We start from the raw sequence: 15,667 nt of genomic DNA, 5'->3' as shown, positions 1-15,667 counted from the left end.
ATTAAGAGAAGATCTGACTGAGGATCGTGGGGGACGGAGCAGCCCCCATCTCTACTGGAGAGGAAGCTGCTTCTCTGAGTGTGTGGGGGGGGCATGTAAAACTGAATCTCCAAATCAAATGAACTAAAGCTGATAAAGTGTATCAGCCAGGAATTTAACTTCAGGACTTTCAGGGGAACCCCCCCCCAATTCCATTTATGGTAGTAACAACCGAGTAAGATGAAGTCCAACACATCAAGGCCTGAGCTGACTGTCCACCTTCCGGAGACAGCCCATCCCATCTTCATCGTCTTGTCCCCTACAGGGACTGGCCCCCCACTTGTCACCTAGGTCCAGACAGGAGCCACCCTTCACTTCCCACCCCAAAGTATTATATTTTGTTTATTGAGGATTTGGGGACCAGGCTCATAACCATGTAGAAAACCTGACCTCAACCAGGCCTCCCAAATGCCAGGCCTTTATTTTTTTTCCCTGTAATGATTTCAGTAAACATTAATGATAATTTCTTTTTTTTTTTTTTTTTTTTTTTTTTGAGACAGAGTCTCGCTTTGTTGTCCAGGCTAGAGTGAGTGCCGTGGCATCAGCCTAACTCACAGCAACCTCAAACTCCTGGGCTCCAGTGATCCTTCTGCCTCAGCCTCCCGAGTAGCTGGGACTACAGGCATGCGCCACCATGCCCGGCTAATTTTTTTTTTATATATATATCAGTTGGCCAATTAATTTCTTTCTATTTATAGTAGAGACGGGGTCTCGCTCTTGCTCAGGCTGGTTTTGAACTCCTGACCTTGAGCAATCCGCCCGCCTCGGCCTCCCAAGAGCTAGGATTACAGGCGTGAGCCACAGCGCCCGGCCGATAATTTCTATATTAGAGAATATTCATCAACTATTCCTTTAGAGTTCATATTTTTCTAGTTGTGTGTTATCGGTGAGTGAGTGATTGTTCTGTTCACGGTGTGTTTGAACCAGGATCCAGAGAGGCTCCAGGCACTGGGGGCTGGACCCGGCCTTGAGAGGGCTCAGCCCTGTGGGTTCTCCCTCCCGTCTGTCTCTCCCCTCCTGCCTCTCACCCGCCCTCCTTCCTCCCTTCCTCCTCTTGCCCCCTTCTCCTCCTCCCTGTGAGTTTTGGCGGCAGGGTCTGGGTTGGTCATTCGTAGGGTTTCTGTGCTCTGGGTTTTGCTGACTGCTTTCCCGTGGCGTTGCTGAATGTGCTCTTCTGTCCCTTGTGATCTCCGTGCTTGGTGGGCAGATCCAGGCGAGGACGTGTGTGCTGGAAGCTGCTGCCCAGGCATAGCCGTCTCCCACCAGGACCCGCCGTGTCTGGCTGCTGCTCTTGTGTAGCGTCCTCAGTCATTAGGGCTGCAGGAGTTTGGGATCGCTGGGGACCTGCTGAACTCCAAACAGGCTGGGCTCCAGGCACGCAGGGGCTGGGCACTCGCGAGCACCCCAAGCTGCCCTGGCTGTGCCTGACGGAATCTCCCTGTCCTCCTGTCCTCTCAACCCTCCTGCCCCTGCTCTCACCTACCTGTCCATGGCTTTGTGTGTCCTGCATCTGAGCCTGCGCCCTTGCCCTCAGACCCACCCTGCAGCACCCAGACCACTCCCCCTGCCTTTGAGTGGCACGGCCCCAGCAGCCCTGTGGGCCCTTCCAGTCTCCTGGTTAGACTTCCTGCTTCCCCTCCCCCTCTGCCCCACCAGCCTGGACCCTCCCGCCCCACCCCCGTCCCTGTCAGCCGCTGCCCCAACTCCTTCCTCTTGACCGAGGCTCCCTGCCAGCCGCTGTTGCTGGGGTCACCTGTTCATGGCCAGAGACGGTGGGCTCTGTCCTCACTTTTTCTTTCACCAGTCTTTCTTCACAGCTGATGAGGGTGGTCAGCCCCTTCTTGAGGCTCTCTGTCCCCTCGGATCACAGGGTCTGCGTGGGGCTGGTCTCTGGAGCTCAGCTGCTCCTTCTCTCTGGCTCCTCTGGCCTTTGGGGTCAGCCTTGGCCTGGGCCCCTCCAGACACCACACAGTGTCACCACCACCCACGTCCTGTCTGCAGCCAGGCCAGCATATCCAGCTGCACCTAAGGCCTTTGCACCCTGGTGTCCAACCAACACTGAGCTGATTATTTCTCCCTCCACCCCCGGGCCAGCCCCTTCTTTGGCACTTTCTGTCTTAGTTGGTGTTGTGACCATCGCCAGTTACAGGGCATCAGTCGCCCTTCCTGACCCCACCCCCTGACCAGAAGCTGTAGCCCAAGTTTGGAGCCCTGCAGCACTTTGTCCCTCGTAGGGCATTGTCTGTTCTGCCTGCTGGTCACGTGTGTCCGAGTGCAGTTCCCACTGGGTGTGAAGCTCCTTGAAGGCAGGGACTGTGCTCACATCTTTGCAAGTCCTCACACCCCAGCAGAGTACTGACTGTGCATTTGGCCTGTGAGCAACAAAGGGTTTGGACTACAAGGTCCACCACTCGTGTGGATTTATTTTGCCTCTGTCACCCCTGAGACAGCAGGACCAAGCCTCCTCTTCCTCCTCCTCCTCCTCAGCCTACTCAATTTGAAGATGATGAGAATGAAGACCTTATGATGATCCACTTCCATTTAATGAATAGTAAATATGTCTTCTCTTCCTTGTGATTTAATGACAGTTTCTCTTCTCTAGCTTACTTTATTGTAAGAATACAGTATATGATGCTTATTGCATACAAAATATGTGTTAATTGACTGTTTATGTTATCAGTAAGGCTTATGGTCAATAGTAGACTATTGTAGTTAAGTTGTGGTGGAGTCAAAATGATATGCAGACTTTCCACTATGGAGGGGTCAGTGCCCCAGCCCCCATGTTGTTCAAGGGTCAACTGTACATAGTGGACGCTTGAAAAGGTATTTATTGAAGACTATTTGTCCTTCCTCTGCTACTTCCTGGTATCTGTAAGCATGGCCTTCAGGGGAACCGTCATCCTACATGGTCTCTAGAGTGGCCTTCATGCCTCCCACAGTGCTTGGCACACGCAGCACACGGACATTGTCCTGGGAGTATTTGCTGAGTGTAGGGATGAATGTTATGATTTTAGAAAACTCTAATCTGGCCAGAGGATGAAAACAGCTTTTATTTGCTTGTCCTCACACCCTGCTAGTTTAACTGGGGGCTGGAAATGTCTGCATGATCCTGGCAGCCTGCGTGGTAGGACAGAGAGAGACATAGCTATCCTGACAGCATGTACCTGGTTGCCACAAACACCCAACTAGCCAAAGCATGAGCGCACTCTGGGGCCAGCAGTATGATAGACTTGTACTGTGCTTCCTAACTGGTTGAGATTGCCCAGAGCAGCAGCGGCCGCGCCGCCGAGCCCGGCTCTCTGAGTGTCATGTGCTGTGTGGGAAAGACTGGCTTGTGCTGAGCCCAGAAGGAATGTGAAACGCTTTTTGCTGGGCCCTAAAGAAGTGCGAGAGTCCCCGTGACATGAGTGTGCGTGTGAGTGTGAGTGCGCACAAGTGCGTGGAGGTATGTGTGAATGAGTGTGTGTGTGAGCATGTGTGTGGTGTGTGAGTCTGGTATGTGTGTGCACGAGTGTATGTGTGAGTGCGTGCACAGGTGTGTGGGTGAGAGTCTGGGCGAGTGTGCCAGGTGTGGAGTGTTGTGCAGGTGTGTGCGGTGTGTAGCCTGTTACCTATTAGTCCTGCCAGTGCAGGCCCCACTTTGTGCCCACGCCCACCCAGCCCAGGCCTCACACTGCTGGGGAGAACATGCTTTCCTGTGCACGCGTGTGATGCGCAGCGTCATAAGCCGCGATGCGGCTCCCAGGCTGCCATTTCATCACAGCGCAGAACATCTGGTCCTGAGCTCCAGTCCTGGGGCCCCCGCTCCCCACCTGTGCCTTCAGGCGAGTTGCCCAGCTTCTCTGTACCTTGAGTTTCTCATTTGTGAGATGTGGAGGACAATAGTGGTGTCTCCTTCGGAGGGTGGCGGGAGGATTTACTGAAACAGCACGGGGAACGCAGCGAGAACATGCCTGGCACGCAGTAAATACAGTAAATATTATTCATTTGAAGGTCTGTGGCTTCCTGGGGGTGGGAACGAGGTAGAAGTTGCCATTTGCTGAGTGCCAGCTGTTTACACACAGTGTCTCACTTGGCTCTCAGACCACCCTAGAGCGGTTTTGTAGGGCACAGCGCTCAGGGAGGTTAGGGGATCTGTCCGGAGTTGCACAGCCGGGGTTCAGTACCCCGGCAGCAGCAAGTGCTGGCTGTGGTTTCTTCTCTCGGCTCTTTTTCCCTCCCATTGTGTTTTTCTAGCAAGATAGGTATTTATTCATCAGTTCCTGAAATGTTTGTAGAGTTTGGGGTGGGGATCGCGCAATCTACTGTCCTGAATGAAGGGCAAGAGCAATTGCTTATGTGACCATTTTTAATTCATACGTAAATGCTGATAATCTCGGTTTCATGCTGGATTTTCAAATAGATTATAAAAAATTAACCTAGGAACTGCAGTGTGCCAGGGGTCATTGATTTTGTTGAGTTCCTTGAAGTTCCCATGCTAATCAATACGCCGTCCCTTCTTCCACAGTGCCTGCCGCAGGCCATTCCTGTGACGTGGGGCAGTCGGCCCCCGCCCTGCCTCCCCCATGAGGAAGGGGGGTATGCTGACAGCTGCCTCGGGGAGATGAGGGGCAGCGTGGCTGCAGCATGGGGGTGGGGGACACTCTATTTCTGCCAGTACTGTCCCCGCTGCACCTGCTATGAGCGCCAAGACCCCCACAGGCTCTCGTCACCCTCCGGCTCTGGCCTGAGCACTGTGGCCCCTCCAGACTTCTCCGGCGGTGCCCGAGAAGGGCTGGGGCTGCCGTCCCCGGGCCCTCACACCCTCGGCAGCCCGGAGTCTCTGTGGTGTGGACGGCGGGGGCGTGGGACAGGCCCTTCCTGCTGTAGTGTGTCTGAGCGTGGCGGGGCGAGGGGCCGTGACGCTCCCACAGGCCTAGTTCTGGCCTGCCGTGGTCAGGGCGGCGGCGAGGCCGCGTTCCGCGAGTCAGACTGTGATGCAGAGCAGTGTGTGTTTTGTTGACAGGGCTCCCAGCCTCCTTTTTCAACTTAAAAAAGGAATCCATGGCAGAACAGTTGTTGACTTATGTGAAAATGATCCAAGCTGGAACAGAAAGCAAGGCGCAGAGGAGGACATGCATCGCTCTGGGCTGGGCCTGGGAACCTGCAGGCTCCGGAGCAGGTCCCTCGGGCCGCCGGCCCCCACCTGCAGGCTCTGTGGGGTGAGCAGGGGCGGCTGGCAGCCTCGCCGCCCTTCTGTTGGCTGCCTTTGTTTCTTCAAGATGGTTTTCTGATCAATTAAAATCTTGTAGGGTCTTAAACGGTAATTTTGCCTTCTCAAATAAACAAAGGCGTAGAGCAAATGGGAGGGAGGAAAAGTTTCAATAAACCTTAGGCACCGTTTCCTCCTGCTGTGACACTAAATTTACTTGGATAAAAACAACCTCTCAGATTTACATTTTGATTCTGTTGCAGCTTTCATGTGTGCAGGGCTGTCCTACTTCAGAGGAAATTTATCCACTTCTTTAAATATTTAGTAGTCTAGCGTGGATGTTAATGAAAGTCTGGCGGTGCTATTTTGAGCATTGCAACAATGATAGTAATTTTCAGTGTCAGATTCCTGCTTCGCAAAGGGAAAGAGAGAGGGGAGGAGGAGGAGGGGAAAATGGTTTCAGTTCTAATAGAGTTTGCCATCCGCTGGGCCGTGCCAGACAGATGGGTCATGAATACTGTCTAGACACTGTGCCTCAGCGAAGCCCTGGTCTCTAAGGACACGCAGTGAGACATGGCTTAAGTAACTGGGGAAAGTCAGGGCGAGCTCTCCTGTAATCAGATAGAAATCAATGCGGTCCTGCTTCCTGGGGAGGCCTCGGGGCGGGTGGGGAGGGTGTGCGGGGGGTTAAGAGACGAGGCCCCCTGTTACTGATCAATTTTAGTGCAAACTTGACAATTATTAGGCTTTAGGGAGAGTGTGAAGGGACAGTCGTAGTATGATAACACTATTGATTTAAACCCTGCGTGGAATGCAGAATGGTGAGGGCGGGGGAGGAGGACGTGTTTTTGCGTCGTCAAAGCCAGAGTGCAGCCGGCTGCCGGGGGCACCTGCGGTCCTGGTGTGTGTGTGTGTCGACAGGCCCAGCGCTGCACTCGTGCAAACAGCCAGTCCTGACTGTTCGTTTCCTAGGGGTCAGCCTCTTAATGTGGAAGGGCCTGAGAGACTCCCCTGGATTGCTTTCTCTTCTGATGAAGCTGTGGGAGCTTGCCAAGGCTGGGTGCCGTGACGGGCAGCTCGGCCCCTGGTGCTGCAGGGAGCAGGTGAAAGCCTCGTCAGCACCCTACCTGGCTGTGCGCGAGCACGTGGATGATTGTGAGGCTTGTTTTGCTGATTATTTTCTGGGTGCCAGCAATGCAGTTCGTGTAACGTCAGTAGTGGGTTTCCGCTCACGAACACTCCGAGTGTAACTGTGGCGGTGGTGGGCAGGGAGACGTTGCCACCGGGAGGAAACCGTGGGACGAAGGCTGGGGAACCTCGACTGGGCCGGAGCATGGTGCAGCGTGTTTGCGTTAAGCTGGGAGGTGCTTCATGGCCTGGCTTGATGGCCATTAGTCATATATTTGTTTAAAAAAGTATCCAAAAGGATATATGCAGTGAAGCTTGGAGGGGACCGTCTCTGAGTAATCACAACCACAGAGCTGAGATTCAAAGCTGCAGAGTGAGGCATCATGTGACGCAGAGGTCGTGTGACCCTTGCGGGCTGCACTTCTGAATGAACCATCTGGGCTGGTGGCTTCCAGTCATGTTGGCTTTTAATATGGAAAGAAAACCCAACAACCTAAATTTGGCAGTGACGGTTTTCTCAGTCCTTCATCCATTCTTGTTATGTCCCCAGAGCTAACAGCAGAGGGAAAAGATGTTTCTGGCTTCTTTCCTCCAGAAAGAAAAGGGAAATCAAAGATAAAACATTCTTAACGTAGACAGTCACTGGAGAGGAGAGAGAATCTTGTGTTTTGGGAGCTTGCAGACACAAGCAGGGAGTGAGTCTGTCCTTGTTCCGTGCTCGGCCCTTCTCGGAAACCTCACCCTGGGTGTCCAGAAGGTTCAGCCGTCTTTCAGAAGGGCATCTTTTCCCCCAAACCCCTGCCTTCTGTCCCCATCAGGATCTCACATTCAGGGCATAAGGTGTCCCCGCCTTGGGATGACCGCACCTTTTGGGGAAAAGGCACCTGCCCTGGTGTGGGCACATGCCCACTCTGGAAAGGGCCCTGAGCAGTGGCGTGTGCTGTGGACAGCCCCTCCGTGGGCACTGCCCCCTCTAGCGGCCCCTTTATCCCTAGTGGGTCGTGCTGGGCGTCTGGTATTTGTCTTATTCTAACAACTGGGAGAAAAGAAATTTGAGCTACACTTCTGACCCTTTTGTCCTTAGATCTTGAGGCAGAGGCCAAGTGTGGCCCCTGGCAAGGTGTGACAAGGCGGTGTGGGCCCGTGCCTGCAGCAGCCTCTCCTCCAGTCGGGCCGTGGCTCTCGCTGCCGTGGGGGCGGGTGGTGGACCTTCCGCCACTCCCTGGGAGTCTGTGCCTGTGACCACATGCTTTCCACAGACTGCCGCCGAGGACAGCGCGCCCCTCAGACAGACCCCTTCTTCCTTTTACGGATGCTTTGAAGATAGACACGTTGAGTATTGTCGGTTCCTAGGAGAGAGGGGTTGGCGTCAGACCACAGTTTTAAATGCCAGTCTGGCCTTAAAAGACGGGCATGTCCTCACTCCTGCAGGCCTGTGGTGCGTCCTGCTCAGCCCTGTGGCGCCCTTGGCGCTCCTGCTTCAGGGTCTGATCTCGGCTCGTGAGATTTTAGTCAGAAATGACAGAACTCATGGTCAGTGGAATTAGCTTCTCCCTCAAAAAACATGATTTCAGGACTGATTAGTTTTCAGAAGTGGTTGAAAGAGAAATAGTTGTTGAAGATGATGTCCGGACAGGAGGCTGGAGAGTATAGTAGAGAAATCATGTTTAGGGTAGTTACTTACAGAAAGTAATATCCTAAGTAGTAGCAAAACATCCTTTCTTTGGGCATATTTCATGGAGGATATTTTTCTGGGTGTCAAGTATGTGAGAGGCACTAGCTGGGTGAGGTGGGCAGGTGCAGGGGTGTAGAGGCTGGATGAGGGGGCAGGTAAAGAGGTGCAGGGGTGCAGGGGCTAGGTGAGGTGGACAGGTGCAGGGGATGGGCAAGGTATGTGGGGGCTGGGTAAGGTGGGCAGGTGCGGAGATGCAGGGGTGTAGAAGCTGCGTGAAGTGGGCAAGGTAAGCAGGTGCAGGTGGTGGGTGAGCAGGTCTCTTAGGGGGCTCAGATCTCACGTGGAGAAGGAGTTGGAGGGCAGGGCTGCTGTACAGGTGGAGATACTCACTGAGCTGAGGAGAAGGAGGAGAGAAGAGTCCCACTGGCTCGTGGGGCAGAGGGGCAGTTGAAGCCTCTGCCGTGAGTCAGCCGAGGGCTGGGGAGGTGAACAAATGTCAGCACAGGAAGGGTCTACAATTGTAACAGCCAACATCTTGGTTGTATTTTGCAACTTTCCAAAGAGCTTTTTACGTGATTGAACTAATCTCTCAAACAATTCCATGAGGTCCCATATTTACTGAGTGCTAATCGCTTTACCTGATTCATCTCATTTAATTTTGTCACTACAAGCAGGTGTGTAAGAACTCGTCGGGTCCCTGCCCACACTTAAGGAAGTCAGGGCATTGAGTCCAATCCCCTCTGCCTGTGGCTGAGGGTGGGCCTGACCCACCGCGGGCCCTCCGGAGGGGTCCGGGACTGTGGGATGCCTGCTCCCAAGTGCAACCGAGGGGGTGGGAGGGCGCAGAGATGGGCTGCTCCTGTGGTCCTGTGCTCTGGTCAGGGAGGCAGTGCTGTCCATGGGAGTCTCGTGTGTGTTGTGGCGTTTTTGTCATGCATGGATAGAATGATGGAATAGCAACAGGAGTTGTGCTCGGCGAGAGATGCAGGGTCCAGCCCTTCTGCGCTCTGAAGCCGCGAGGGAGGCCTTGTTCTGCGTGGCCCCTGGTGTGTTTGTGGGTGCAGCGCACATACACACATCTGGAAACTGGGAGGTTGGTGCTGTGTGTGAACTTGGGAAGTGAAGTTCGGAAGGGCGGCGCCCTGAGTCATGCTTTCCTCAGAGCCCCAGCACTGAGGCTTGCCTGCTCATGGGTGGCGGTGGGTGTGTGCATTCCTGTGTCACGAGAACGAGCCACAGCAGGGTCAGCAGCTCGGCTGCTCTGTGGCGACCTTGGTTCGTTAACACCTCAGCCCGGGTTTTCTCTGCCTGCTGGCACGGAAGGCAGTTTTGATCTCTGGAGTCACTTGTGACTCAAAAAAAGCATTCTGAATCTGTGGCTTTACTTCTGTCACTGACTTTAATGAGATAAATATTGGTTGCAGCATTTAGCCAAGAGAAGTGTTTCTTTGTAAATAATGTGATTATTTGCAGGTTTTCCAGAGAGGTGTCCATCCGGCACGGAGTGTCTACCAGTGCCGGCTGGGGCGAGAGCCTCCCCCGCGGGGCCCTCGTCCTTTGCAGGTGCCGGGGACTCCATCTGCCTCTCGCGCCGTCACCCCCTCAACACCTTGCACCCCCATCCCCAATATTGCTGTGTAATCTGTTCTCCAGGGACGTAATGACGCAAGTGTGAATCCAGAGTCTGGCACCTCGTAGCACCTTGGTAGAAATAGAAAGCTGTGATCACAGCATGAAAGCATGCTCACAAGCTGCGGGAGCGAACGGGTGCCGCGTGACGCTGCAGATGTTCATTCCCGCGCCTGCCGGGCGGGGACAGGGCGGCGGCTGCGCTGCTCAGGCCTCACATTTCGTAGGGGTTTTGTTTATTGCAGGGTTGCTCTCCAAAAGGGACACCCTGCCTGCATGACAAGGCATGCTGCCTCGCTGGGCCATGACGGCGTGAGAACCCCTTCCAGTCTGACTGTGAGAGTGTGCACGAGAACACCCTGTTTGTGTGGGGAGGGAAGTGTTCGCGACAGCGGCAGAGTGGCAGTCCTGTGATTAAATGGATTCGATTTTACCCTGTTTGTGGTGAACGATGATCTAGATGGAGGTTCTGAGCACTAGAAAGAGGTTGTAGATGTGTTGCATAGATGTGTAAAAGAATATGTGTGTGTGTGGATGTACACCAATGTGTGTGGAGAATATACTAAGTTTAGAGGATGATTTCAGTGTATTATATTATATTATAAATAATATGGAATGTTCACTTTCTGACCTGCCATTTTGCCTTGCAGTTGCTTCCTGGCCCATCCTAACATGCAGCTCCATTTTCTAAGTCATCTTTGCTCTTACTAGTGCCGAGTCACACCACCTCCTTGTCTGCCTGCCCTCCCTCCGCAGAAATCAGCTGGATGAAACACGCACTGAGTGCGTAGACAAGACAGCAGGTGCTGTCTGCTGCTGCAGGGTGCGTGGCGTGTCCACGCTGCGGAGCCCGTCTCTGCAGAGAGGGCAGCAACGGAGCAAATGCTGGTGGGGCTAGGACAAGTGGCTGAGGAATTGCAGTTACAGATTTTTAAGATTATGAAGAAAGCAAATATTTTAAAAATAAGCGTATTTATTAGTCTGTTTTTCACTCAGAGCCCCTGCTTCCAAAATAAGATTGCTGTGATTTCCCTGTGGACGTCCTGCCAGCTCACGAGTTCTTTCTGTCATCAGAAGAGGCGAGTTCTTGCGTGGCTCCCAGCACAGGGGCAGGACCGACTGTGTTGCTGATGTGGTGAGAGCGCATCTCCCGGGAACTGAGGGAGGGCCTGTGTGGACGCCTAGGCAGGAAACAGCAAGGTCCAGGTGGAAAATGTGCCCGGTGGTCTGGTTTGGGGTGAGAATAAATAATTACCGCAGTGACCCACCGAGGGGGCTGAGAGTGGGGCTGGCGTGCTTAGACGGGTGGTCCCCTCACAGGCAGCTGTGTCTGCAGGGGCGCCTTCCTGCTAGGACGCCCGCCCGCCCGCCTCCTCTCCCGCCTTGTGTCCCAGGGTCCCCCAGCAGCTCTGGGGAGGAGCCCACTCAGGACTAAAGGGGCCAGCACAGTGTCTGGGCCAGTCTAGGTTACACCGGTCAGTTCCTCTTCTTTCTCTTTCCCTTGTGCTCTTGTAGCACCAATGGATTCCTCTAACCATATCATGTTGCATTTTAATTATTTGTTTTAATTACTTCTCTCCTACTAGATTATAAGTACATCCCTCCAGGGGAGGAGGCCTCTATGTTTTATTCAGTTTTGGACCCTCAGTGTCCAGGACAAAACCTACCATGTAGTAGACACTCAGTGCACATTGATTTTGACATAACGTTTATAATATATGTGTTTGAGTATGTGTATGTGTGTATACACACACGTACATGCAAATCTGCTAGATACACATATATTTATTACAATTTTACTGTTTTTTAAGAGACAGCATCTGCTTCTGTTGCCTAGGCTGCAGTGCAGTGGTGCAGTCACAGCTCACTACAGCCTTGAACTCCTAGGTACAAACCATCCTCCTGAGTAACTGGGACTTCCAGCGTGAGCCACTGCACCCAGTAGATTTTTCTATTTCTTGTAGAGACGGAGTCTTGCTGTGTTGCTCAGGCTGGTCTTGAACTCCTGGCCTCAAGTGATCCTCTTACCTTGGCCTCCCAAGTAGCTGAGAGTACAGGCATGCATCACCATGCCTGGCTAATTTTTTTCATTTTAGTTTTTGTAGAGATGGGGTCTCCCTATGTTGCCCAAGCTGGTCTTGAACTTCTAGCCTCAAGGGATCCTCCCACCTCAGCCTCCCCAAGTGCTGGGATTACATGAGTGAGCCCATTGGGTCTTTAATTTTACTTTTAAAAAGGTGTTCAATATAAATAGAAATGGGAAAAAAGTATTACATTTGCAGACATAAACCAACTTATGCTTTCAGTGGAGGTTTGGACCCCAGGCTCAAGCTACAGAATCTTTATAAATTGTAGGCCAGTAGAACAATGACGCTTATTTTCCTTGTACGCACGTGGTTTTTTTCTGAATTCTGTGGCTCATGGTGCTATCTGAAACACCTTCTGCTACTCCTTTGCCTTCTCTTGCGTCTCCCAAGATCCCCATCTCACCAGAGCCCAGCGCCAGGGCCTCCCTCCCCGGCAGCCCCAGCACCCTCCGCTGCAGAACAGCCTGCCCGACCTTGCTCGAGAGGCGCGGCCTGTCCTCGGCAGGTGTGTGCCTCGGTGCTCGCCCTGCTGCCTTTCCTGCTCATAGCTCCCGGCAGCAGGCATCTTCTGTCCTCGGCAGTATCGTGGATGTGGTCAGCACTTGATCAGTGTTTGTCAGAGGAGTGGACAGGTCCAGAAATGGTTCTGGAAAATTGGATATTCTAGCATCCACTGCAGCATTTGTGGTTAGTGCACGTTCTAGATTTCTTTGCCCTTCCTAATGGTGAGAGGTGTAGATTGATTTATTTCTTGTTGAAACAGGTAGTTGTGGCAAATCTCCCACCTGGACCAAGACCACAGCCCAAAGAACACACAGATCTGCACGGGGGAGCTTGGTGGCTGGTTCTAAGGCAGGAACAGTGGAACCAGTCTACACACTTGTGCTTACTTTGTGTGATGAGGGGTTGAAAATGCCATTCATGCAAAATAAATTTAGCAGCTAAGAAGGAAAGCAGCGTCTTACTTTAGAAGTTTGTTAGCACGTGTGATATGGGCTTAACTTCACTTCTGTGGCTGAGGAACAGGTCTTTCTGATGTGTGTGTCATTTACACAGATGTCCTCCTGGGCTTCCTCCCTGAGCAGACTTGTGAACAGGGGCCCGGTCGGAGGGTGTGCCCAGGGGGAGCTCAGATGCATAGCCACATGGGCAGTTCTGCACGTGCTCAAACAGTCGCTGCGTTGATTTGTTTGTTTTGTCTAATTGCACAAAAGGTGTGGGAGGCAGAATCACGTCCCCCAAAAGGTGCCCACATCTTTGTCCTGGAACCTGTGAACGTGTCCCCTTACCTAGCAAAAGGGCTTCACAGATGTGGTGCAGGGAAGGGCCTGGAGGTGCAGGCGTTATTCTGGGGCATCCGGGCCCACGTGCGTGCATCCTCTGAAGGGGGCCTGTCCTGGCTGTGGCCGGAGGGACACGTGACCACAGAGGAGGGGCAGAGAGATGTGTGAAAAAGACCCGATCCGGCCTTGCTGGCTTTGATGATGAGGAAGGGGCCACAAGCCAAGGAATGTGGGCAGCTTCTAGAAGATGGAAAAGGCAAGGAAACCTGCTCTGCCAGAGCTCTGGGGCGGAGTGGGCCCTGCTGATTGTGGGTTTTAGCCCAGTGGGACTCACTGCGCTCCTCAACTCCAGAGCTGTTAGGTAATAAATTTATGTTTTAAGCCACTTAGTTTGTGGTAATTTGTTAGAGCACCAATAGGAAACTGATACCTATGGTTTTGCATATGAAGAGATATTGTTTAAATAAAAAGAAAAATATTTCCAGTTCTACATTGTCTCAGTGTTTGCACTTTATAAGGCATATTTGTAGGACATTTACATCAGCTGCAAGTCTATAAATTTCAGCCCAGCCTCTGCGTTTTAGAGGTGAATGAACTCAGGGTGAGTGTTCCCCTTGCTTCTGCCCAGGGCCACACCCTGGGTCCACCTGTGTCATGAGGCTATTGTCACACAGCCAGTGACCGAGAGCAGCATCTGCTGCGGCCCACGCCCAGGCAGCGGCATCTCACTGCACAGCTTCTCAGCTTCCTCTGCAGGCCGGCGTGTGAGGAGAACAGAGGCGTATTTGAGAACAGCAGTTAGCTGCCATTATCCTCCTACACTGACAGTTTTAGAGCAGTCCCTTAGAGTGGACTCATGTCATGTGACAAGTGCCATGTGTCCTTTCTGTTTTCTGTTTTCTAAGAGACTTAGTCCTGAGTAAAGAGAAAAAGGAAAGAGCCCTGCGTGTCTGCTGAGGAGGCGCTGCTGCTGGGAAGAGACAAGAAAGACGCATGATGAGGGTCGCAAGGCAGGGAATTCGCACCCCTCACTTTCTGGACTGTGGACCCCTTCTTCGTAAAAGAGTTGGGGAATGGTGCCTATGACATATGTAGTTAATTAATTTAAAGTTATGTACACATACTATTATAAAATGTTATGAGTTAAACACAGAATTATAGATTTTACCAAAGAATGAGATACAGGTAAAACCATTCTCGTCTTCTCTTCCGGTGCCACATGTCTCGGCCCTCGGGTGTGCGCCCTGGTGGCGGCAGCAGTGCCCTGGCTCAGCCTGCCGCGGCTGCCCTGCGCGCCCAAGCCCTCCTCGCCGCCGCCTGGCCGTCGTGGCGCGAGGACGGCGCCCACCTGGCCGCGGCGCAGGCTGGCGCGGGTCTCGGAGCCCTGCGGGAGCGGGCGGCCGCCCCGCCGCGCCACAGGTGCTGTGGAATGCGTGCGGCGTCCACGAGGGCCGGCTGCTGCGGAAAGTCAGAAGACGTGGGCTCTCTGTGGCGAGGGCGGGGGCAGCCAGCCTTGGAGCTGTGGGGCTGTGGGAGTCACGGGAGCCCGAAGGAGCGGCAAACAAAGGAAAGGAGAGCGAGGAACACCTGGGACTCTGAGCTGCCTGCGGGGTGTGAAGGGCTCTCATCGGAGCGGAAATGGCACTGAAGAAGTAGTTTGGGCCAGCGGTCTGGTGGGTGAATGGGCTGGAGCTTCGTCTGTAGCAGCCACAGTGGGCTGGCATCAGGCGCTGTGACAGCCACACAGCCACAGAGCAATGACTGATGCTTGTGGAACCCTCAGCGTCAGCCGTGGGGACACTGGGCAAAAGGGTGCCACAGGCAGGGCTCATACAGACCCTCTCAGAGCTTCAGCATCGCTGGGGGTGCCGCTGCACGGGGAGTGCTGGGGGTGGGGGTGGGGCCATGTGCATGGTCTTGTGACTCTCCAGACCACACCCTCAGGGAGGTGCTGGTTTTCAGAGTGACATGCCAAGTTTGGTGCAAAGAAGACTGTGAGACGTTCAGTGTCCAATAAGCAGTTAGATCTTGGAACTGATTTTAATGATTATAAAAACATAAATCTGGGAGCCGTAGAACTAGGATTTGTCATCTTCACTTAACTGATATAAAATTCCTCTATCCCAAGGCTTGCAAAGCTCCCAAGGAAGGAGCATGCCAGCGTAGAGGGGAGATGGTCCAGAATGCCGCAGTGAGCTGGTCATGGTGGCTGTTGCAGGCACAGCAAGGAAAACCCGGAAATGCCCCAGAAAGGCAAGACCCCAAGCAAGGCTGCGTCCTGGTGGAGCTGGAGGGACCCGCCTCGTGGTGGAGAGCAGCTTGCTGGCTGGACTTGCTGGGGATAACTTTGCTCTCGAGGAGGTGCGCGTGGCAGATCGCACACTCTGGGTGACCTTGCTGCGGCAGCTGCGGTGGGGCCCTCGAGGGGGAGCTGACAGGCAGGTCCAGACCACCGGGCAGCGCCCATGGGCGGCCCTCAGGGAAGTGGGGCCTCTGTCCTGCTTGTGGCTGCCATAGGGACCTGGGACTCAGAATCTCTGTGAAACAATCAGTCATTCCCTGAAGATGCCACACGGGGTTTCTAGAATCAAGCAGGGTGTGTGTGAGCACCTAGGGAAGTCTGCCATGAGAATGG

The 15,667-nt window shown here is 53.4% G+C and overlaps 1 protein-coding gene and 1 long non-coding RNA gene across 5 annotated transcripts in view; both read left to right on the top strand.

Moving 5' to 3' along the window:
* LDLRAD4 (low density lipoprotein receptor class A domain containing 4) overlaps positions 1-15,667 on the top strand; it is a 380,175-nt gene that overhangs the window by 201,684 nt on the left and 162,824 nt on the right. The gene's annotated exons all lie outside the window — the stretch shown is intronic.
* LOC142861585 (uncharacterized) lies at positions 8,264-14,207 on the top strand. Its single transcript, XR_012912818.1, has 2 exons — positions 8,264-10,485; positions 10,659-14,207. It is a non-coding gene; the product is annotated as an uncharacterized LOC142861585 (long non-coding RNA).

Source organism: Microcebus murinus, chromosome 17 (assembly GCF_040939455.1).
Source record: "Microcebus murinus isolate Inina chromosome 17, M.murinus_Inina_mat1.0, whole genome shotgun sequence".
Classification (NCBI taxonomy): Eukaryota; Metazoa; Chordata; class Mammalia; order Primates; family Cheirogaleidae; genus Microcebus; species Microcebus murinus.
Note: the sequence above shows the minus strand (reverse complement) of the source record. Positions and strands in the feature narration are given on the sequence as shown.